The 26,156-nt window shown below is 33.0% G+C and overlaps 1 long non-coding RNA gene across 1 annotated transcript in view; it reads right to left on the bottom strand.

Moving 5' to 3' along the window:
- Positions 1-18,617: 18,617 nt before the first annotated feature.
- LOC123560880 (uncharacterized) overlaps positions 18,618-26,156 on the bottom strand; it is a 29,229-nt gene continuing 21,690 nt past the window's right edge. The window contains exon 2 of the long non-coding RNA XR_006688289.2: positions 18,618-19,687. This is a non-coding gene — a long non-coding RNA (uncharacterized LOC123560880). The remainder of the gene's footprint in view (positions 19,688-26,156) is intronic.

Below are 26,156 nucleotides of genomic sequence, written 5' to 3'. Positions count from 1 at the left end.
TCTCACAGCTGTGGTTTCAAAACATTGCTTGGGATGTAGAGTTCTTTCATATGAAATAAATCCTTCTGGCTTACGGAAGGTCAATATTTTTACCCAGCTGTAATACTACCCGATTATGCCCCTAGGGTTTTTCTTTACCATCTAAAGGTGGAAAGTGTCCATATCATGACATATACTTACGTCGATGTGACGCTAAACCCATTCAAAGACAAACAAGCAATTTTGTAACATAATTTATGTTAAGATAATTCCTGTATGTTACTTACACCATACAACTTTTCTGTTCTACAGGATTCTATACTTATCTAATTGACTCACTTTTGGTATAAATCATAAGATGCGAGCGTAGTGCAAATGTTGTTATCTGTGGAATTAATATCCCTTAGAGCTATGTTGTAAAACCATTATGATATGTTCTAGATGTTGTAACTAGGATCATCACCACTCATCTTCGTCTACCACTAAACTACATAGGAGACACCATTACTATATTTTGTTTTGTATCACAATTCTTCAGCTTGTCACAAAATGTTTCTGTTTTTGATGTTTTTCTGTTAAAATTTCTTAAATCGCTGGTATAGTTTTTATTGATGTAAATGCTATCAACTAGAAAGTGTGAAATTTCTTAAGGGGCCTTTCCGGCAGTTTTACTGCGCAACTTTTAGCGCAGTCACCGTCTGCTATTAGGATTTAGTATTAAAATGAGCCTCAATCCGAGTAATTTATCTAAATATTTCAGAAAAAGGATGGATACCTATGGCTTCATTCTCTTGAATTTCATTTTAATTATATAGTAAAAAGCTTTCTATTGAAAAGAATATTGAAAAGAAAACGTGCAATATGTTCTGTTACATTTTAGTATACCCGAGAAATTGTCTAAGAAATAAACATTATAAGAGACTGTTTTTCATGTGAATTTTGGAATTAATATTATCATTTTTATCAATTATAATATTCTGTGTACCGAAGTGAAAATTTCATAGTAATATAAGTTTCATTTATTTCAAAATAGTCATTTATTACCAGTAAGTGAAAGACAAATTATGAAGAAACAATGACAGAAATGTCTTATTCTTATGGTTATTACTCATATTACGTAAACTGTCATAAAACCAAACATTTTTAATGTTTTCATATGGAATTTTCAGATTTTATTTTTGAATACATATACCCTATAATATTCAATTTATATGAAACACTTTTTCAAATTTAGTTCTTGTTTTAAAGTATTATTGTAGAAAACAGAATATCATGCATATGTTGCCATGGTAACACAATTTAATAATGTTTTTATATAAAAAGTGAATGATTTTAATTAGCTAGATTTTTGCACATTAAATGAAGATCTAAATATAAATATATAATTTTATTGTTATAGAAGATTTATTTATTTAAAAGTAGCCAGTTGTTACCAATAAGTGAAAAACACAAATGGAAGAAATAATGACTGAAATAGTTTATTCTTATGGTTATTTTATTACAAATATATACAAATGTTACAAACTCTGTCACAGAACCAAACATTTTTAAGTTTTTCACATGAATTTTTCATTTGAATACCTATACTTTCAAATATTCAACTTACTAGAAACATTATTTCAAATTAAGCTTTTATTTTTAAGTACTATTTTAGAAAAAGGAATTTAATGCATATGTTGCCATGGTAACGCAATTAGAATAATGTTTTCATAGAGAATATGGACGATTTTAATTATCTGTATATTTCTACTTAAAGTAAGCATCACAATTGTAAAATTTCATAGTAATAGAAGGTACATTTTTTTCAAAATAGTCATTTATTACCAGCAAGTAAAAGACAAGTTATGAAGAAACAATGACAAAATGTCTTATTCCCATGGTTATTACCCATGTTACATTAATGGTCATAAAACCAAACATTTTTAATATTTTCATGTGAAATTTTAGGCCATTCTTCTAAATACATATGCCTTCAAATAGTTAACTTTTTAAAAACCTTATTTCAAGTGAACATGTTGTTTTTAAGTATTATCATAGAAAAGGGAATCTAATAGATTTGTTGCGATGGTAACTCAATTTGAGTAAAGGTTTTATAGAAATGGTTGTAGATTTTAACTGATTATCATCTTGTGTATTAAGTAGGGATCTTAATTGTAACATTGTGCCATTGTAACAGAACATTAATTTATCTCAGAATTATTAGCTATTACCAGTAAGTGAGAAATAAACTAGAAAGAAAGGATAACTGAAATGTTCTGTTTTTATTTTTAATATCTATGTTACAAAATCTATTATAAATTAAACTGAAAATTTTGAACATTTTCATCTGAAATTTTCAGAATCGATTTCTGAATGGATATACGTTTTAAATATGAAAAAATCTGAAAATGTCAAAATTCCTCATTCGGACCCATTATCTCAGTCATGGTCACATATACTGAAGTACATAGATGTAAAATAAAAAAAAAGATACGTTCGTAAAAATATTTCTAGGAAATGTCTTTAGATATAAGTCTTGTTTATTTTTGTTGTTTTGTACATAGTATAGTTTGTATTTGATGACTTGATGTTAAACGCTTCGATAACAGATATTTTGTATTTTGACTGGTAGGTTTCATGAAAAGACACTAACATATATCTAGTTTGATATTGTCTAGTTTGGTACGTACATACCTGACTGTTTGTGATTAATTAAAAATGGATCTCTTGTAGGTCTCATTCTGTTTTTAATTAGGATCGGTACGGTGAAATGGATACAGTTTTGAAAATAACAGAGTGTTACAAATGAATGGAGTGCATAATTGTTAAACGAAAAGAAAAAAAATCAAATTGTTAAAATTAAAACGTTTCGTCAAGCACGGATGTTTGCTGTTACGTAAGTGTTTGGAACAAACAGTAAACATATGAAGTCGATGAGGATATTTTTAATACAACGGGTTGTTATTAGAATAAAAATTCTGAGATGGTAGAGTATGGAGGATTTAAAGACTTACCCTGCTAAATGTTTATAATGTACTTGTCCATCTTTCAGTTTGGACAGTACCATTAACTGATAAAAGGGGTGCTTACCAAAAAGATACTAGCTGAATAACAAAGAGTGCAGTTCATGATCAGACTGCACGGATGTGCAGGCTAATCATGATCTACACTGTTCACAAAGGGAAAACCAATCGTGTCCAGCATATGGTAAGGGTTAAAAACTTGATAATATTCTCAGCTGAATCGCTCGCTACGGGTAAAACTTTAGTTGAGCTGTTGATCGTGTACGGCTATATGTTAATATCTTACAATGCTATAAATGTTGAAACCTCAGACACTTATCGAAGCAAAGAAGACTTTAAAACAGACAGAATGAATCGGGACTCAGGAGAAACTCTTTCCACGCATATCTGATTTCATGATAATATTTTTGAGGGATAAATGCCCGCATGGTAGCATACCGTCAGTTGAGTTTTTTATCGTTATAAAGTCTCAATCAATGCTTATTTTATTCCTGAAATATTAATGTGGACATTGCACATGTATTTCATTTTAATGGGGTTGAATTTGAAAATTGTATTCTGACAAAGGCAGAAGAATTTACATTTTTTCTTACAGATTATTGCAATGGGATTTTTGTCACAGCGTGTAGAAATAGATGTTTCATTGGTCTTATTATGCGCGGTATCTTTTAGTTATAAATACATAATTTATTTTAGGTCGATTGTGAAGGAATTGTACAACTTATATTAATCACTCTCGACACCTCATTCCTGATGGAATCCATAGCCACGAAGGTATGAGAGTAGAGGCCAGTTTTTTCTTTTTAATGCTGAGCGGCAAGCAGTTTTTCCTTTTTAATGCTGAGCGGCAAGCAAGGGAGCTACTGGTACCGTTTTTCACGTCTTTGGTATGACGCGGCACGACCTCCCGCACTCGAAGCGGACGCTCTACCACTAGGCTATCGAGGCCGTATCTTAAATATATTTGAAATACAAATGGTTTAATTCTAAAAAATAAAGTGTATAAAATATAAGTAATATGACAGAAACGATTGCTGTAAAGCATTCGTTGAAAGTGTCCGTAGCAGTCATCTACCCCCTTGTTAGCAAGATGATCGTTTATTTCTACCCTGCATATTGTTGATACACCTTTTGGTGACAATATTTCCCACCATTTTCTGTTTAGCTTTAACTGAAATTAATGTTTTGTATCCTCTTTATTCGCTCCTAAACACAAAAAAATATTGTATTGCCATTAAATCAATGTCTTAAAGGTTTTCAAGATAATTTTCGTTCAATGATGGTAGTTTTTACATAATTTAAGTAGTGATATATCATTTGCATGTCGAATAATAACAGTTTTGATCTACGTAAGTTGCCGGAATGCAATCCAAATGTTCTCTAACAGAAATCAGTCTCTATTTCACTTAAGAGTAGAAATGGCATTTGCATATTGTTTACAATTTTTGCTTCAGTTTATCACGAAATATCCCAGATGAGGCTCATGTAAGGGGTATTGAACTGCATCTGACGTTTTCATTATCAGTGTAGAGACATGTTGTTCTCCGTAATATTTGCACCTTTAAAACTCAATCCTGAAATAGCCCACCCACTTAGCTCAATAGAGAGCGCATATATGCGGATCGCGGGGTCGTGAGTTCGATCCCAGGGCGGGGCGTATGTTCTCCGTTACGATTTGATAAAAAATTGAGTCTGATGTCATTCGTCCTCCACCGCTGATTCATGTCAGAAAATTGGCTGTTACTTGCGGAGGCAGGTTTGTACTGGTACAGAATCCAGGAACACTGGTTAGGTTAACTGCCCGCCATTACATAACTAAAATACTGTTGTGAAATGGCGTTTAACCCAAAACAAACAAACAAACAAACAAACAGACAGACAGACAGACAGACAGACAAACAAACAAAATAATCCTGAAAAGATAATCATGAAATGATTCAAACAGATGTCCACTGGTCTATATATGTTACTCAGCGTATGTAACAAAAGTCTTGGAAGAAGCTAATTTGTTCCGCATTTCTTACATTCATGTTTGTTTTTCCGAAATGCTTGCAATATGCAGTGGTTTAATGCAAAGGAACTGACATTCGTAGTGAATAACAATGCAGTGGCAACTTCATTAGCATTCAGAGGGTTAAATCATTACAAATTCCTCAGAAGTATCTATGATCTTGACATCATAATTGATTAATATTTCATATTACCATTTATAGTAGCCATAAGATAATGTGTCTATATTCAGCTTTATCGGACACTTAAAACAACTTTGATACGTTTTACTAATATTGACACCAATAGCAAGATTTCAATGTTACATCAATCCATTGAAAGCAAACAGCGAAATCACAACGTTGTCAATGGAATTCAAAAGTATTTTACCTTTGATTTTTTGGATTACAATGTTTTGCCATTAGAATTTATCATATTTGTTTCATCTCCATATGGATATTGCTTGTATTTTATTATTAAACATAGGAAGAATTAGGACAATAATAAAGCATTATCTGTACAATTTATATATTTATAACAACAACATTGTTGTCAATTAAATTAATTTCAAAGGTAGGAATGTTGTACATAGTAATTTTCCGATTCACCAGCTACTTTCCGATAAAGATCTATATTATGCATAGTTATCAATCTATTGACAGTTTCAATGTTTACATAATGAAAGACATTAAGAGATTGTAATTTAATGAAATAGTATTATATTTGTTCTTGAATAAATTGCAAATAAAATACCGTAACTGTCTTTGTTTAGTTATCCATAAAAATAAACGAGAAGATTATAATCGTTTTTTTCTAACTTTTGGTAAAAGCAAAACATTTTTTCTTTGAAACCGACGATTTGTCGTATGTATTCTAAAGAATTACCCACGTCCACTGCCGGTTGGGTCCCTATCCTCACACGACCCTCCTGCTCGATGGAAGCCAAGCGGTAACCAGAACACCTATCTTTTAGCAAATCTTGTGAATGCATGGGAAGTCCGTTATATATGTCTGAAATAAGGCATATCTGTGTTCGATAAGTAACCGTCTATCAAATCGTGCAATTCTATTCTATTTAGATAAAAAAAAACTCGTAAGAATATTGCTTTTACATTTTGTGGAATTGTCCATCCTCAATTGATCTTATTCATGATGTCACTTAATTCTGGGACGAACGTGGCAAACGTATGTGAAGAACAAGGCTAGAGATGTTCATGTAACAGGCCCATGTGCGATGTTCTCTGTCAAGAGTCTTTCACCTTCGGAATAAAAATCAGAGAACGCTTTTTCAACATTTACTTGAAACTGTTTTCTAAAATACAACATAATTATACACAACAATATGACAATAAAAATGAAATGTTGGAACGTGCAGTTTTAATTAAAGCGCACGCAAAAATCTACAAAACTTTAGTTTCTGTGGATTATTTGTTCTATCAAATGAAAAGATCATTTTCGGCTTAACTGGAAAGATTTATAGTCAGGTCTTGTTGTTTATAATTATACAGAACACATCCAAACCTGATTTAGAGAAGTAGTAGAAACTGATGCCTTAAACGTGTTTTAGTGATTTACTTTACAATGACCAAGGCATTTGTTCCAATGTGTACTTCGAACGTAAGTCTTTATCTTATATTCAACGAAAATGACTGAAATTGAGATTCATTTAATATTAACAGGATGTTGTCTCTTCACATTCTTGCATAAAAACTACTTTTTTCACTGGATCCGCCCATGTATTAACGTGAGAAAAATCGTGTGCAAACAGGGCAATTCACGTGCTGTTAATACCCGATTTTTATTTTTGAAATGCTTTGCCAGGGACATATGTATGTATTTTTGCGCACACTGATATTTGGCATCTGCGTTTTGTTTCTCCCATAACAACCTCTTCTTGTAGCATTATAGATACAATGCAATCCATAGTATGTTTAGCTGTATCAGTTTCCAACCCCAAACGTACTGCCCCCATCAATGTACGCACTAGCTTCTCTTAGAGTTCACTCCCTTTACAAAGCGTCTGTTCAATTATTGTAAATGACTGTGAATAAATAAGTATCGCGTGTAACTTTTGCTATTGCTCGTTTTTAGGAATCATATTTATGATTTTGGTAAGTATCAGTCGGTATGTTTTTATCTAATTTCTCGAAGAATTTATATAAACAGCTTGGAAGCTTAACACTACGTTCGTACTCATCCGTACTCCAACTGCGTGTCCGTACTCAATATAACTCGAATGTAAAGTTATTATTCTTGAAATTGTGATCGAGTCCAAAAATTGCGAAATGATATAAACAATTATTGGTAATTTTATGTTTGTAATAATGACAGATAAAAAATCGCTTAAAAACCTTCAGGATGTACTTTTGATAGTGTTGTTTATTTCCGGGCCCTGGATACGGATATTTAAAACATGTTTACCGTTTCCATGAACGACAGGAATGGTAAATGAAAATGTACCGGAATCATCAAGTCATCACATATGAAAACAATACATAAATCGTCGTGAAATATTTTTATGCAAGAATAGCGACAATACACGTTTGTTTTGTGTATTAACGTCTACAGAAGCCCTTGGGATATGTTTGTGACCGCTACCGAAGGTCGAGGTCTTAAACAATCCCGCGGGCTTCTGCAGACGTTAATACACAAAAAAACGTGTATTATCCCTACATTAAAATATGTTTCTTTTTAGATGCAGCAAATGCTTTATATCAGTCTACTAAAGACAAAAGCATCCTGAAACTGCGACTGTTAGTGAAGTTCTTCATGATTTGTAATACGACTAATGAAAACACATTAACTGTTAATAGGAACATCGTCATTTCTAGCATTGTTGCAGTAGTTATGTTTAAACTAAATAGTTTAATAATAAATATATTGAACAAATTTTATTAAAAAATATGTTGTCCTTCTTTGTCGAAACATTATCTGAGACCGAGTCGATTTCCTTTAGTCTGGTAAAAATGAATGATTTCATTAAATATTTAAAATACGCTCTGGCACCCCAAACGATTTCTAATCGGTTTATCATTTAATCATATGGTCATTCGTTTCTAAAGTTTTTAATATATTTGAAAAACTAGAATGTTTTCTTCTCGGTAAATTACCGGCGAAATATAGCGTAAAGGATTATGAATGTTCTGTTACTATTTCTCCTGGAAGGACATAAAATGCAGTTATTGGTAACCGTTAGCACAAACTGAGATAAAGTCAAACCAAGAGTGCTACAGAATAAATGTTGTGAAGATGCAAAATCTGTTTAAAAGTTTCTTTTCCTGTTTTTAGCTCTGTTAGCCCCCAGAAGGTTGAATAATATGAAAAAGACGTCAGAGGGATTCAGGCATGCTAAAGAGGGGCATTTAGAAGATGCCGTTTAAAGATATTTATTTGGATTTTGCACCTATGGCCGCTGAAAAAGATCAATCTAAGCCATTAGAATGAATTTGAGAAATGTCCAGTTAATGATGTTACTGACCATCGGGTCGTTCATGAGATGAAGTCATTTGAAGTTTTTTTTATCTTCAGCTCAAGTGGCCCCTTTAAGGGACCAAACAAAACTACTTAAACAAATTTGAGAGACGACCATACCAGGATGCTACACATCAAATTATGAAAATGCAGTAAGTGGTTCATGAATGGAAGTCGTTTAAAGATGTTTCTAAGTTTGGTTGCACCATATGACAGAATTAAGAGAAGAACATAAAAGGATGATACAGACCAATGTTATTGAAGATCCGTCAATTGATTTGTAAGAAAAAGTTGTTTAAAGATTTTTTTCTATTTTCAGCTGTGACCTTCTGAGTGATGCCTTGCAGAACTATTTGAACAAACTTGAAAAAGATTGCTACAGTGATACTACAGACTATACGTTATTTGAAAATCCATGAAGAGGCTCAAGAAAAAAGCTGGTCAAAGGATGTTTTCTATTTTCAACTTTGGTGGCCCTTCTGATTTCTCAAATTTATACTTGTAACCAGCAGAAATATTTACTCTAGAAATATTTACAGAGGTATTCATACGGCGGTTTATATGAATGCTTCAAAGATACACAGGAGTGAAATCTCATGAGCAGCGGCGGCTGGTTCCCATTTAAGATAAAAGGGTAACCTTAAACTAGAAAACTATTTGCAGAACTAGATAAACTAGACTTTAGACAGAGGAACAAAACCAGGTTTAGTGAAGATCAATCAATTGGTTTATAAGAACAAAATTTAACAGGTTCGCTGGTTTTAGCTCTGGTTGTCCCTGAAAGGGGTCTTGCAGCAGATCAATTCAACAAAGTTGAGAGAGAACGTTGAAGACCAAGTTTCGTAAAGCTTCATCATTTAGTTCATTACAATAAGTCATTTAAATGTAGGCGGCCTCTACAGGGAATAAACGTAACCATTTGAATGAAATTGAAAAGGACCTAAGAAGGATGTCACAGACCACCAGTGGTGAAGATCCATCATTTGTTTCATGAGATGATGTCCTTTAAATGTTGTTTTTTTTTTTGTTATTTTTTTTTTAGCTCTGGCGGTCCCTAAAATAGTCCAATAGTATCTGTTTGAACAAAATTCGGAGAGAGCCTTACAAGAATAATTCAGATACAGTTTGGCGAAGATCCATCAAGTGGTTTGTAAAAAGAATTCATTTAAATGTTTATTATTATTATTATTATTCGCTCTGGCGGCTCCAGGCCATTTGAACAAATTCGACAGAATTCTAAACCAGAGTGCTACTGGCCAATCTGGGTGTAATTCTGATTAGTAGTCTTATCTTAGCATGTGTTTAAGTAACAACATTGACGCAGGACGATGAACATTGGACCATTGACGACGGACGTCGGGTCACCTACCTATATTAATATGGGAGTGATAAAAATATAAAGTCGAGCTAGTTTACACATTATTTTACAGCAGACAAATATTTACTACCATAAATAGATTAAAGGCACTCGCTACAGTTTTTCCAGACGGGTCGATATTTACCCCAACACCGTGCCAATTTGGTTTCGATGTAGCTCACTGCAGACTTGGTGCGGTCTTCTGCGCATGCCCGGAAGTGATTATCTAATGTCGCGTACGGCAAATTATTGTATGTTCGCATGCATTTAATGTACAAAATGTTTAATATACTGACTAAAGGTTAGGGTAAGTATCACCTTGGTTACAAAATATATACATTTAAAGTACTTTTAGTTCAAATTGCTTCAATCCGACCAGCGTTCAAACTCTGCATTGAGTTACAGCTGTTTCTAATCCCGTACCGTACCCGTACCGTACATTCGTATACTACAGGTTTTGTTAAAAAAAGGACGGAAACTTTCATCGTTCTATGCCATCAAAATGCTTCAGAAACACCTTAAAATCCGCTTATTATGAAATCTGCCGTTTGATAATTATATATATCTATTTCTAAGTCATTTGCTCAAACACTGAAAGAGTATTTCGTACCAACCTGCGTTGTATAAATGCCCGCCACACCCCACCTCGTTGTAATTTGATTTAAGCGAAATCTAATATGGTGACCTATCAATTTTCTTTTTGTTTTAGATTAGGTAGACATAACCAAAGGTATGTGCAGAGTTTGATTAAATTCTATTATGTGAAACTCGATAAAATAGCAGAAGTACCAACTTAAAACTGACAAAAATATGCAAAAATAGCCCTTGGGTCTGCTGAACAAGTATTCCTTTCTTTACAAAATCATGTTCTTTTGATTTCTCTGAGCATGTTTCAAATAGATATATTGTTTTCCGTTATAAAAATGCTTAGATAATCAAATTTATGCTTATTATTGTACTTTACTGAAAGATATTTTAGGATTACCGAAATTTTAAAAAATGTTTAAAATAGCACCATATCTAGGGGCAAATTAAATTGAAACAAAGCTGGTGACCTAGTATTTTTATTTCATTTTTCAATACATCTTAACATGATCTTTTAATACAAAACATTTCATCAAAATCTATTATTGAGAAAAAAAAACGAAATATTAATATCTCAATGGTAAGTAGTTGATACTAATGTGCATTCTGAGGTCTTAACTGTAGGACTAGAATCTATTAGTCTAAGAGTTATTTTTCATTGCCATTATAAATACAAGCAGATCTGATATATATTTGTACAAAAATATGAAGTAATCATAAGATGGGAAATATGTGTAAACTGTTCGTGGTATATTTGTAAACATAAACAAATAGAAGTCTTAGAAATAAAGATGTCTGATTAAATAAAGAAGCATTATATATGCTCCGATCAAAGACGAACATAGAGCACTTGTTGTTCTCAACTAAATCATTTATTCAGAAGCTGATAGGATAAACGGATTTTCTTCCTAACCTAACTAAAACCTGGACAGTGTTATCAAGTACTTATTTTCACTGCTGCCACCAAATACCAGCAACCAATTTAATATGCCGTCAATGAAAGTAAAAAACACATAACAGTTTGAAAGTTGTTACAATTTGTTACAACAATATCATTTTTCCTGTTGCACGTTAAACGGATGTTTTTGTACATTTTGTGCAGCAACTTAGAGACTTTCCACACCGAAGTAAATTCAATGCACATTGACATGTCGACTTCTAGCGTTATTTTCTTCTTTGTCAGCTCTACAACTTCTAAAAATATTTAATTACACTGATTTATTGATTAATTAATCCTTTACTTCAGCTTGATTTTCTTAATGTAAGACCTTATCGTATACTTCTTTGGACGAAATAACTGTTCTAAAATACAAATACATATAGTCTATCGGAAAAAAATGTTAGAAATTTTTATCTTAATATCCAGATTCATGACGGTATCCTGATTGTATTTTTTTGTTTTTGTTGAAGTTAACGTCGCACACAATTATGTGACATATGTTCACTTTCGTTTTTGATGGTAAAGGAAGATTCAAGGTGCACTTCTAGGCACCATTTTCCGTGCAGGCTATAAGCAAAATTTTGTTTTGTCATGTTGGCGTGCGCGCCAAGACAAAATAAAATATTTGGTTGTCTTGCATTGACGTATGCGCCATGGCAATATGTATAGGTAAGAGGTTCTGATAACCTACTTATTGGCAAATATGTGGGGGTGAAGAAATCTGACCTTCCTTAGGCTAATTAACCATGCAATTGCTGTTGTCAAACAAATTTGTGTCTTCAGAGGTATGCGGAGTGCGAATTACGTCATTTATTTTGTCTGTAATTTTTGGAGCTAAAACAGATGTGAATGTCTAGCAAAATGGTGGATCGTTTTCAGTTTGTTTCAAAGGATTATGTTGAGCGAAGAATTAAATGTTTAATTAAATATTTTCACACTTCATAATATCAGTATGTCACTTCACACCACAATAAATTAGTCTGATAAATAAATTGCCTTTATTGGCAAACTGCCTCTTAATGGTGCATTCTTCATGATTCCCCAAATACTCAGTAAGAACCCGGTTCTTATTTGGTAATATTTAACTGACAGGTTTAATTGGGAAGGTCATGATAAGACCACAATCAGGTGATAAAGGTAATTTATTTATCAGACTCATTTATTGTGATGTACTTTACAGGAATGCAGTGACATACTGATATTATGAAGTGTGAAAATATTTAATTAAATATTTAATTCTTTGCTAAACATAATCCTTTGAAACAAACTGAAAACGGTCCACCATTTTGCTGGGCATTCACATCTGTTTTGTCACCAAAAATTACAGACAAAATAAATGACGCAATTCGCACTCGGCTTACCTCTGAAGACACAAATGTGTTTGACAACAGCAATTTCATGGTTAATTAGGAAGGTCAGATTTCTTCACCCCCACATATTTGCCAATAAGTAGGTAAGAAGTTCTGATATCAGAACCTCTTACCTATACTTATTACCTGATTGTGGTCTTATCATGATCTTCCCAATTAAACCTGTCAGTTAAAAATTACGAAATAAGAACCGGGTTCTTACTGAATTTTTGGGGAATCATGAAGAACGCACCATTAAGAGGCAGTTTGCCAATAAATAACGGAATGTGCTACATAGCTGCGTGGAAGCCAACGTGACATACCGAAACGTGTTATTTCATCTTGCCTGTCATCACTGGCATATACTTTCGAAATAAATTATTAAACTTGTATATCTATAATTACTTATAAAAAAAGACGTTTTGAAATTATTTTTGTTTTATGCTCTCCTGAGCTAGTGATTTCTGTAATTGCCATTGGTCCGTCATCCATCGTGGAATTGTGTCGTCAGAAAATTTTCAGAATTACATCAAACTTAGTCTGTAGTATCCTGGCGTGGCTAAAGTTTATTCAATGATTTTGCTTGACTGCTTGTTAGGCCTCGAAAGCTTAACTATAAGAACTTTTAAACGACTTCTTCTGATGTTGTCTGAACTTGGTATGAAGCATCCTCACGTAGACCTTTCTCATGTGTGTTTAAATGGTTCTGCTTGACTGTACTTAGTAATGGCCAGAATTAAATATTGAAAAGAAGTCCTTTAAGCGTTCTTATAAGAACTGCTTCTTGAATCTTTTTCAAACACGGCCTTTAGAACTGTAAGGTTTCTTTCAAGTTTATTCAAATGGCAAGACTTTACTGCACTTAGTTACAAGATAAAAATAGCTAAATGCGTTTGATGAATGTTGATACTATTTGATCAAAGGCATCATTGCATGGACCTTTCCATTATATGTTTGACTGCATTGAGGAGTCAGAGCTGAAACAGAAAATCTTTTAAATGACTTTTTCTGATGAATACTGCTTTACGGACGTTCATCAGTCAAAAGCATTCTAAGGTTCTCGATTCTCAAATTTGAGGAATAACTTCCGCTTAGTTTCACTTACGGAAAAAACATTTAAAGACAGTGTTACATTTACCCAGATATCCTGTGCTGGACAGACATTATTAGTACATTAGGCAAATAAATTGTGGTTTGTCAAAAACTCATTGAACAAAAGGGACAACACTTTCATTTGGCACCGAATTTGCAAATAAAGATATTTTACTACCAGATGTTCATTCATGTAGTGAGGAAAAATATGTCATTAGTAGAAATAATTTCTTTGTATTGTCAAGTTACCGTTTTCTGTAATAAAAATTCTAAAAATATAATTGTACTTTATTACCATATTATATATATGGTCATGTTCGGCTTTTCTTTACCGGGTTTGTCCATGCAAGGGTTGTTCCGAAAGTAATGATACTAGCCTCGTTACTCGGGATACATTTATAGAAATGTTTATTTTACCCTTTGTAATGAGTACATATACATGTAAATAACTCTATGCTGCAGAAACTAATGGAGGTACAACCGTGGCATATTAGGAAACATTGCTAATGTCACAAATGGGTTCGGTAATTTGCCATTTACAAGGCTTTTTTTAAAAACTTTATAGTTATGCATTCTTTGTGATAAAGATGGCTGTAAGCACATCTACATTGTCAGATCCACGTGTCAGAAAACGTTTTGTTTGTTTGTTTGTTTGTTTTTGGGTTTTAACGCCGTTTTTCAACAGTATTTCAGTCATGTAACGGCGGGCAGTTAACCTAACCAGTGTTCCTGGATTCTGTACCAGTACAAACCTGTTCTCCGTAAGTAACTGCCAATTTTTCCACATGAATCAGAGGTGGAGGACGAATGATTTCAGACACAATGTCTTTTATCAAATCGTCACGGAGAACATACGCGTCATATTAGATATCAAATAGTTTTGATCTCTGATATAATTTGTGGTTGCCTGCTAGATATGTTTATTTAATTTATAATCTCTTTGGTCGCTTAAACTATATTTTCATTGATCTGAATAATCAAAATGAGCAATTACGCTTGTAAGTTTGTGACTTATTTAGTAACGTGATGATCAACATCAACTTTTAAATATATCAGGTGTCAATTTGCGTCATATCAATTTTAGCACCAAATATGTGATTTTGACAGCTGAAGAATTTGACCTTTCTATTGATGTATCCTGCAAACGATTCTTGTCAGATTTGACAAGTAATGAGGTTAGTATGGTAAATCTCAGATCATTCCACTTCTATAAAAAATCGGATGTAAATTTTTAATTAAATTGCCCATGTTTATATTCAGAATTTAGGTTAACACTGAAGGGGTTGAAGTATAAAGTTTATTTATTGACACTACTTGTACAATGGTATTCCTATATCCTAAATCTGCTTATAAACTCATAGCTCGTTTCATCGATTCGTATATTGAGATGTGGTTTGTTGTTTACTCCGGTCGTAGAACGATAAGAGCTTGAGAGAAATCTATTGGCCTGCTATTTATTTGTAGTTGTACAGATGTTTCTTTGAAATATTTAAGCACGACTGTCTCCGTATTACAGTCCAACTGATCGTAAATTCTGAAGTTGAAGTGTTTCAGTCAATCAATCTTTCATAAATCTATTGGCTACATAAGGTAATGAAAGATGCAATACGTCTATAACCTCACGGCACCGGCTTAAGTGGAACTCTATTGAACAGTAACATTGAAAAGACTTAGTGGTCTCGTCAGGACCCAATGACAGTCACTCACACTGTTGAGTTGAAGGTAAATCAATTTGTACGAAGATTCTTGAAAGCATATACCACAAGCAAGAAAATAATGAAAGATGGGGTTAAGTTTATCAATTAGAGGAAACAAATTGTGCAAAACCTCGTATGCACTTAGCACCGGCTTAATCGGAACTCTTTTATACAGTAACAGTAACATTGGATTGACCCCATTATTCCAAAGAACCAGAAATTAGTACAATACGGGTCTCTCGCAAAATGCATATGAACAACAAATGTATGTAGTTCAAACACACACGTTAATTTGATAATGTAAGATACGATATGTAAACGACGACCAGTTTATGCTTTAATGTATTCTAGATTCTAGGAAGTGCTTGTATATATTCAGATACGATGGCATTAAGACTGATTCGTAGTCCTAGCCTTTTATAAACAGGGCTTTAAAAATGACAGAATCAATTGCGAACATCTGACTTCCTTCTTGAAACTTTTTTTTATGGCGTCAGTCGTCGGTAATGTCGGCTACAACAATTTACCACTTGTGTTTTAGATAGCCAGATACTGGCAAGCTGCGTACTGTGGAGTGTTATGACTGATACTTCGAAGTTTGTACAAAAGTTATTACCCTGCCAATTGCATTATCAATAGGATATATAAAGAGGACCCTGTCAATAGAAATATCTTATCAATAGGATGAACCTATCAATAGGAGGACCCTGTAAATAGGATACCCAGTCAATAAGAAAACCCTGTCAATGGGAGGACCCTGTCTTTTCATAACAAGGGCGTCACACGCAAACAAATGATATAATTTATTAGATCAACACGTCTTCTGTAGTTAAATTACTGTGATCAATAATTTCTTGCAAAAGTCACTATTTGGGAGAATGGGGAAATTTGAAAAGCATTAAAAACAAGATATTGTATTCGAAAGTAGACAGTGATCTTAAAATGACGCTTAGCTTTGTGACGTAACAGTTGACTTCATTTCCGCTCATGTGCAAATTTCATTATAAATTCTGATATCATCAACGGACATTAACATATTGTGTCAACTTTAGAAGTAAAAAGTGAAAATTTGAATTATGAAAAATGGGCGACGTTGCGCCTCAAGTAGAAAGTCAGAGCGTAACCTCTTGAACACTGAACTTTATTTTTCAAAATGTAACCTCTTGTTGAACACTGAACTTTATTTTTCAACAAAATACATATCCCGGATTTTTTTATCTGTAGTTCACACGGTTTTTAACGTTGAGCAATAAAACTGTGGACGACAACCGTGCGAACTTTCAGGTGTCTCGCGAATCAAATCTAATCCTCGTGGAAATCACTTTCAAAGCTTTAAAGATCTGTGCATGAGTTCTGTGTCTAGACACTTTGAGCTATCATATTATCGTGACATATAACAGATATGGGTACAGCGCATAGAAAATGACCTTTATACAAAGGTATATTCTTCTTGAAAAGAAAGAACTTTGTACCTGCAAAAGTATTCGAAGTGCTGTATAAAAAATAAAGATACAAGTCCAGCATGAAAAACCATAATCCATTTGGAGAACTCACCTGCTCGTAGAGCATTCCACATGGAAATAGGGTTTCGCAATGGGTAACTGGGCACAGGTATACATAAACGGGCATAAATATGCATAAAGAAACACAGCAGAACGTCACTTTGGAATGGTTAGTGGGAAACCACCTCCAAGGAGCTCACGCGAACAAAAACTCTTTTCTGTTCTTATATTACAGGGCAATGTACGAAAAGCAAAACCCCGCAAGACGAATATGCAAAGAGTCTTGCGTAAATATATATAAGTTTTAGCCAGATGCAAAGTAAACTAATTCGAAGCCCAAAATATCATTTTAATGTACCTTCTTGTTTAATAACGATATATACGTCGTTGTCATAATATATTTGTTGTAGGAATATCCTAATAGATAAATTGTCTACTGAGTTTCGAAATAGTATTTCTTACTTCAAACAAACAGTGACGTTTTTTTTTGTCTGTAGCTTAAGAATACTTTGGTCTGTATGTAAATGCCGGATATAGTTTCAGAAACCAGTCTTTATCTCTCTTAGTGCGGAAATGTCGCTTTTTCATTTTCATATTAATTTCCGCCTAAGTCTGTCAATAAATATACCGAATGAGGTTTATTTCTGATTAAAACAATAAACAACTTTTTTGGAGGTAAAAAAGGTAAAATAGAATTTATCAGAAAATGCTTTCGAAGCAAAACAATAGCAGACTCTGTTTGACTGAGTCTGTTCATAAGAGGTAATGAAAAGTACAACACCCCTCAAGCCCCCTAGCATAGGATTAAGCGGAATTCTATAATAATAGTAAAACTGAATGTTCTCCATGATCATAAAGGACCAGAAAGTATGACGAAACTTGGTCTAAATGCGGGAAGACTTGTTACAGCCCTCGCAAGGCACTTAAAGACTGCTGTTACTGCCACGGGAGTGTAATAAAGCCATTGCATAAGACTGATAATACACTAGCTCTGTGTAATAAAGCTTTGACGTCGACGTCGTTTATGGTATAGGAGACGTGGGTCAAATTTATATGTTTATAATAGTAGAATTTTTGATGTTGCGACAAGAAAAGTCAACATGTGATAAAAAGAATATTACATTTGTGACTTTCCACATTGGATTTATTAAACTCGTTGAATTATATAGATCAAATGCTCGGCAGAGCCTCGCAGTCTATTATTTTATTAAATATCCTCTATATGTGTAATGAAATAGTTATTAAGAAGATCCTTTTTAAACATAGAATGCAACCAGGTAAAAATCATTAAAGATTCTGTTTGACTGAGTCTGAGTCACTTAAGAGACATAGCTTTTGTATACTGTACATGTAGTAATATATTGTACAGCTTCGAAACTCAATCCCGAAATGATGTAAAACCAGCAGAGTAATTCAAACTACATAATTGGAATCCTGAAAGAAGTTCAAATATTACTTTTGTCTTTATTTCATGTTGTTCTGTCTTGTACATTACCAGAAACGGTTATTCTATACAAAAGCAAAGTGCAAAGGACGTTATTTTAGGACTTTCAAAAATTTCTAAAGGGGAAAACACAAACCCATTGTATTATCAGCTATGAAATATTCTTATGCGTCTCTAATAAAATTTATCAGATAATACTAACACTAAATGTACAATGTGCTCTCACAGAGAATTTATTTTGGACACTTTATACTTCTAAACATTAAAGCTCATAGTAAAATTTCAATTTACATACTAATTTTCGAGCAAACAACGATATTCTTATCGTTGGCGACACAATAAAGTGTTTCACTCATATTTATTTTGTCTCTTAATGAATATTGCTTGTATTTCAATACTAATTACAAAAAGAAATATGACAGCGGATTAACATTGTCTCAACACATTTTATAAATTAGACAAATAACAGTTATTGTCCATTAAAATTTATATCAAAGTCAGATTTCATCAGTTGAGAACCTAATGCTAATAGTAATTTTCCGTTTCACCGGTTTCTGTCTGATAGAAATCTAAATTATTCATGACTATTAATATAACGGCACTTTCATTGTTTACAATATTAATTTTCTTAGCGGATTGTTATATTATGAAATAGTGCGTTGTATTTGATGTTGAATATATTGCATATGAAATGTCGCCATGGCCTTTGGATTTCCCTTCTAATCGAGAAATAAGGAAACTGTTTGGTTTAGTTTTTTCACGACATTACTACTGAAACAGAAGATTTAGCCATATCTGAAGACTGGCCCTCGTCCACTGCCGGATGAGCCCCTATTCTCACCAGACCCTCCTGTTGGATTGTAACCAAGGGGTTGCCAGAAGACCTTTCTTTTAGCAAATCCTGTAAAACCATCAGATGTCCGTTTAGTGGGTCTGTAATAAGGCATATCTGTGTTCGATAAATAACCGTTTATCATGTCGCGCTGTTCTATTCTGTTCAAATAACTCGTGAGAATTTTGCTTAACATTTTGTAGAACTGTCCTTCATCAATTGGTTCGGTATCTGGTTTCGATATTGCATCATAATTGATGTCATCCATGACGTCACTTGATTCTGGAACGAACGCGGCAAATGCACTAACACATAAAAGCTGAGAAATCGAGACTATAAAAAGCACATGTACACGGCACAGTGACATCATCTTTCAGGAGTCTTTCGTCGTCGAAATTAAACTGAGAGACAGATTTTACCAACCAACTCTTTTTGTAACGTTTTTTTCCTGGAAATAGAAGCAAAATGAAATTACTGTTAATCAGAACAAGAAAATGAGTATTTCACTTCAAATATTATTAATTAGGTCAATATGATTCGCAAGACCTTCCTGATCTAGTGTAGCACCATCGATGATTATACAAGGCTTCGAAACAGCTCTACAAGATGTTGCCATAAACAACATGACTTCGTTCCGTGCTTTATTGTTTTCGTTTATTGCAGAAAATGGCTGGCAGATTTATTGATGCCATTAGATAAATCTCGTGTTAAGAAAATAGTTTGTATATCTGAGAATATAAAGTTAGCAATGCCAAAATCTGTAGTGAGGCAACATTTGTCAGTTAAGGAATATTTTCGTAAAAATATTTGAAACACTTCTAGGCAGCACACGAATTTTCATTTAACAAAATGGTCTCTCTAAACAGTTGTGTAACGACATACGTTTTACCATTTATCCGTACTTTTAAGACTGAATAATAGAACTTTTGGTTAAAGATCATTCGTTAGCTTTGTATTTAGATTCAATTTGGCCTTGTGACGTGACCTACTTTTACCTCCTGCATGAACTTCATGAAAATCATTCTTATACCGCACTGCAATGAAATGACAGGTAGACAATATACCTTTCTGGTTATTAGTGTTTTCACAACCTTATCTGCTAATCACACACTTTTACTTATGTTATATTTTTTTAAAAACACAGCTATAGATATATAGCAACAATCTAGAAACGAAGTTTGGTCTTAATTCAACTAAATTGTCTAAGTATAAGTATTATGTAAGTAGTGTACCTAATATCAAAGCAATGACCCTCTAAATTTTACTGTCAAATCGTAACAATCTTCTTTGAAATTCATAATTTATTGTCTTCTTCAAAATAGTATTATATCACACGAACAATTCTTAAACATTAATCAGTGCTATGTAATATAAAAAATGTTAATAGTTATGTTTAACAATACATTCAAATTCAAGAAGATGAAATTTGAAATGTAAGAAGTTTTACTCTCCTAAAGAATACGTACATTATATTTACAATTCAGGCACGTTATACTACACTATGTATAAAATGATATACATAACGTCTGGGGCCGTATTCATAAAGCATCTTAAGTATAAGTTTTGACTTAAGTTGAAGATTTTACTTAAGTTTGTGGTAATTTCAGCTAAAGTCTAAGTAAAAAACTTAAGTCCTATTCATAAAACAGTTTAAACTTAAGATACGTAAGAAATGACTTAAGTCAGAAAACAAAATAGCGTCGTGAGTACGATTAAAGTGTTGTTTTTCAGATAAAAACACTTTAAACATAAATGTGCATGTTGTATCTGTCTGAAATTAATGTTGTTTTTTAATGTTCTCGTCCACAATAAAAGCCAAGAATTACTTATTAAGTTGTTTTATGAATAACAAATATACTTAAGTAAAATAAATTTCTTACCTAATTAATACTTAAGTAAATAATCAATTTCCTATACTTATACTTAAGATGCTTTATGAATACGGCCCCTGGAATATAATTGTGAGATACTTAAATCCTCTATAACTTCTATTCAAAGGAAGTCAAAATTATTGTGAAAACAAAGAAAACCAAACAACATTATATTGCTAGGGGTGATAACAATAACGAACATTTTAAAGCTACTTTCCATATTATTTTACAATAAACAAATATTTTCTTGCACAATATGGTTATATGATGGTATTCATTATGTCAACGATAAATGCCCATTTATGTCATATTATTTTACAATCGACAAATATTTACTAATATTTAATTCATTAGAAATCTCACAGTTCAGACGCTGTAAGAATCTGGTTTTATAATGTAAACGATTAATGCACATCAAAGTCGGTCACCATTTACAGAATAGATACCACCAGACTTGATATGAGCCGCGCCATGAGAAAACCAACATAGTGGGTTTGCGACCAGCATGGATCCAGACCAGCCTGCACAAATATTGTTATGTGTGGAATAATTGTTCCTTAGGGGGACTGTTTCAGGAAAATATCGAATGGAAATAATTTTGTTATACTTTGGATGTTTTGAGGGGTGTCATCCTCGCCCACGTTCAAGTACTAAAAATAGAACAGAAGGGAACCAAATGACTTCATTGCTTTAATGCGTATACTTGTCACAATATATTTTATAGGTATCTCTGGAAAATGGTTACCCTGTTTCACTAAAACCGTGTAATAAAAGTTTCCTTCATATTTCATTTATGTGTGATATATAAAAGGCTTTGGTGCTCCTTAAGTCTAAATGCAAACAGGTCAACACACAATTTCGTAAGACCAATGTTTCAAATATCTTTCTCATGATCAAGTTTGTAATTACAGAAACAATATTTCAAGATAATCATTTTATATAGATTCGCTGTAGATTTCAGGCAAGCTCTATTAATTATTTAACACACATGTTCTGTTAAATAATGACTATGAATACAATAATGGTATTAGTTATTAATAATGTCTTAACGGTATCAGTTATTAATAATGACTATGAATACAATAACGGTATCAGTTATTAATAATGACTATGAATACAATAATGGTATCAGTTATTATTACCTATGAAAGGCAATTTTACGACACAACAATTGATAAAATGTAAGGCCTTTAATGATTTTTTTCTTTTTTTGGTTTCCTATCATTAAGTTTTTTTTAACCCATGTCAAAACTGTTATCACCCTTCAAGAGCACAGTATATTTTTAGATATTACCATAGACACCCATTCACTCAATTGTTGAATGCTACCAATGTTAAAGTGTTGAATAAATTGGCTTTGTTTTGTAACTTGAGCCTTTAAATTAAGGACAAATGAATTGAGGTGATATATGTTTTGTTTGCCTTTATTTATTATTATTTATTAGATTACTGTGTGTATGTATGATTTTGTTTGTATGTAACGATGAACTGTAAATGTTCAAGTTACACAATAATAAAATCTTGTTCTGTGCTTCATGTAGGATTGACAAAATTTGAACGAAAACAGTCCAAAATGGTAGATTACTATTTATATATGTTATTAGGTGTTGTTATGTAATACACAGCTATTTTTTACACAGCTTATGTAATACAAAGATCATGTATTACACAGGCTACGTAAAATACAGTTTATGTAATACATAGGTTACGTTATGTACAGGTTATGTAATAAACAGATCATGTCAGATCAAGATGTAATACACAGATAAACATATGGATTGCAACTCCAAACATGTCCGCATACATGACTGGTTGAACATACAACAGACTGACTTATCCTTAAGTATCTTAACCAATACTATGATGATAATATAGCTGAAAGCCGTTTGTAAACTTTCAATACAGCAAACAATATTTTTAATTTAGTAAAGATAAAATATGAACCAATCTAATTGAATATTGTCAACAATGAAGACCTTCTATTTCATGAACATAGAAATGATTTTAACATACCATATAGAGTCTTTTCAAATCCTAACTTGTTCTAATTGTTACCACTGAGTTCATCAACAATTCGAATTAATTTGTTTGGTTAAAGAAATACAAAGAGAGCACAAAAGTACCATTATTACCCGACACGAAATGTCAATAACAAATAATAGTTTCATTTTCTGACGGAAGAAATATAAATTTAAAAAAAAGTTTCTTTTCCGTCGTATGATATATTGCGAGGCGCATCCATGGATACAAACTTTCATTTGAAAACAGTTAAGTGGTCGTGCTTTAACATTCATGAAAAACCGCTGTATTAGATTTTCTTGGATGATTTTAAGTTATATTTGTGGAAATTAATGCTTCAATTATATCCGCCTCGTCTCCTGTCAGCAGACGATCAGAGAGATTATGCATCTTCTTGGCCAACAATCAGTAAAATAATCTAGAAAAGACGGGTCATTAGCAAACGATAATGAGTTTTGCCTGTATTTTCTAGTTATTTCAACATGTTTATAGACTTAAGCTAAGCCGTATTCGGAGCATTTGATCACAGAAAAATAAATGTCATTAAACTTAATGAAAACATGTTTAAAGAGATTCTCTTATCAACCAAATATTTCCTTTCCTTCTCGGAAATATTGATATCATCTTAATTTGTCAGTTGAAAAGAAGAAATATCAACGTCTTATACATTCGTTCAAATCCAGCATGGTACATGCTTTTTTACAAATTCATATGATTTTTTTTTCTTCCGTTTCGCAAAGGATTTCAGTTTATGGCGTGGAACAAATACGAATAGATTATTAATAAAAAAACTAAGCAAAATAAAAACTAGTTTTAAAAATAATTCATTTTAAGACCGTTGTACTAACACTTCTACTCAAGGTAAAATGCCTTCAATTAATTGTTGACGGACCGCAGCCAGGCGACGCTAGGAGCAGATTGATAATTATACATCTGTAGTTCAATCTTTCGAACTTTGTTCGTGCGTGTTGTAAAAGACTATTTTAGTCGTTACGAATCAAGGAGTAACAAAATCTTTATGACTTTTTTCACCTTTTCGATATTTGTTTGATTTGACATTATCTCGAAAAAGGTTTGACCATTAGCAATATTACAAACAAGCAAAGAGCTAAAATCTTTGAAATAATGCAGAATGTTTCAAAATTTCGAAAAACTCCATTCCATTTTGGTCTAACATTTCATCTGAAATGTCAACAATGAACTGAAACCCTATGTCTGTAATTAATTACAGTCATTCTCTTTGCCAGCAAAGAAATAAAGAAGTATAAGCCGCATTCAAAACTTCAAAACCGGAAACAGAAACAATATTCAGACAAGACGGGACATTGAAAAGAAAAACAAAATATTCGTTATTTGTTATTTGTTTTAGTTCTTGTTCTTGTCGGCTAATAAACTAAAACACAAGGATAAATTTCAAACAGGGAATGCCACGTTCCAAAAACGCAGCCTCCCCAAACGTTAACCAAGCACGCGGACGCGCACACGACCAACATACACACGCTCTCACACGAAACAAACACACCAACACACACACACTCACACAAAGCAGACATACTAGGACAAAACGAACAGATAAAGGAACACAGTGGGGCACCGCCTTGGAACAGTCAGTGGCAAAACCACAACTGGGGAGCTTAAACCGGTTTATTGTGCGCACCCAACCTCACTCTTACCCCCACCATGTTCCAAATACACGGGACAGTGTAAATAAAAGTAATCCCCGCCAGGTGAATCTCTAACACATGCAATGGAAACAAAAGGCATGGCATGTAAAACACAAAAATGCTCCTGTATAATTATATAAAAAGCTTAAGAACCAAAAACGTATGAATTCAATGCCTTTGCAGAAGACAGAGCATCAAGAGAAACACCCTTAAGGGTCCGACGAAACAGGTCAGAAGACATATATCAAAACAGTTCAGTCCTGGTGGGATTTAAAAAGTGCTTAGCATAGAATCCTCCGCCTCTTCCGTCAGACACAATCAAAGAGGGAGGCGAAGTGTCCAACTGTAAACGGGTTGAACACTAAACATGCGGTATGCCTCAAAACAGTTGGGTCGTAACCTCTTTTCATAAAACGTTTTACAATTTTACTAAATACAGTTGGAAAATTACCATGACCCAAGATCTTACGAAGTTTGTAAACCACATCCCCATGAAAAACGGGGTTTTTAAGTCATATCAACTATGCAAAAAGTCGGCCAATAGAGTTACTAAGTTGTCGGAAACGTTCAAAATCTATGCCAATTCTATATACAAATGTATTTGTCATAATTTTAGCATGTCATTCCAAAAACTATATATTCAAGTAATTTGATTGGTTCAGCCAAAATACTCATATTCAAATGAACTACTTTCATAAGTTGTTGTATCTTTGCGCATAATTCAGCTTTACGCCAATGCTGAAACTTGGAAAAAATATATTTCTGAAGGAAACACGAGTACTCATTTTCTTAGCTAGATCATTTACTATACGATTATCATAGTTCCGATTTTATATTTGATAATAAGTGGTTTTCGAAATATTCAATGGTACTGAAACGCGTTTACCTTCGGAAATTTATTCAATGCTTATGTTATTTGGCAGGATTTACACGTAGATGAACCAGGGAGAGAAAAAAATAATTCTATAATGAATCTGTTTGATATAATTTCTTTCATTATAATATTTTGTCAGTAAAAAAATCATAGACTTTAATCAACAGTCAGAACAAAGTTACTTACATAAGTTTTTGCAATAAAAATAATGCAACCAATGTTACAAAAAATGACAGTTCACTTTAAATATTATAGGCAAAATTTCATTGAATGCCTCTCATATAACCCCCGAAAAACTCATTCCGGTCACTTAATATGATTCAAACTATGAAAATAGTATTTATGACCATAAATAGGATTCCATACTTGTTCCTCGTTGAACATTGACTGAAGACGACAACTTTCATGTTTCTGACGGTAGTATAAAGACAGTATCGTCACTCTGGAGGCGGTCACAAAGGTCACCATTAAACGATTTTTTGTACATGA

The sequence above is a fragment of the Mercenaria mercenaria genome, chromosome 15, assembly GCF_021730395.1.
Source record: "Mercenaria mercenaria strain notata chromosome 15, MADL_Memer_1, whole genome shotgun sequence".
NCBI classification, from domain to species: Eukaryota; Metazoa; Mollusca; class Bivalvia; order Venerida; family Veneridae; genus Mercenaria; species Mercenaria mercenaria.
This window is presented reverse-complemented; position numbering and strand designations above follow the sequence as displayed.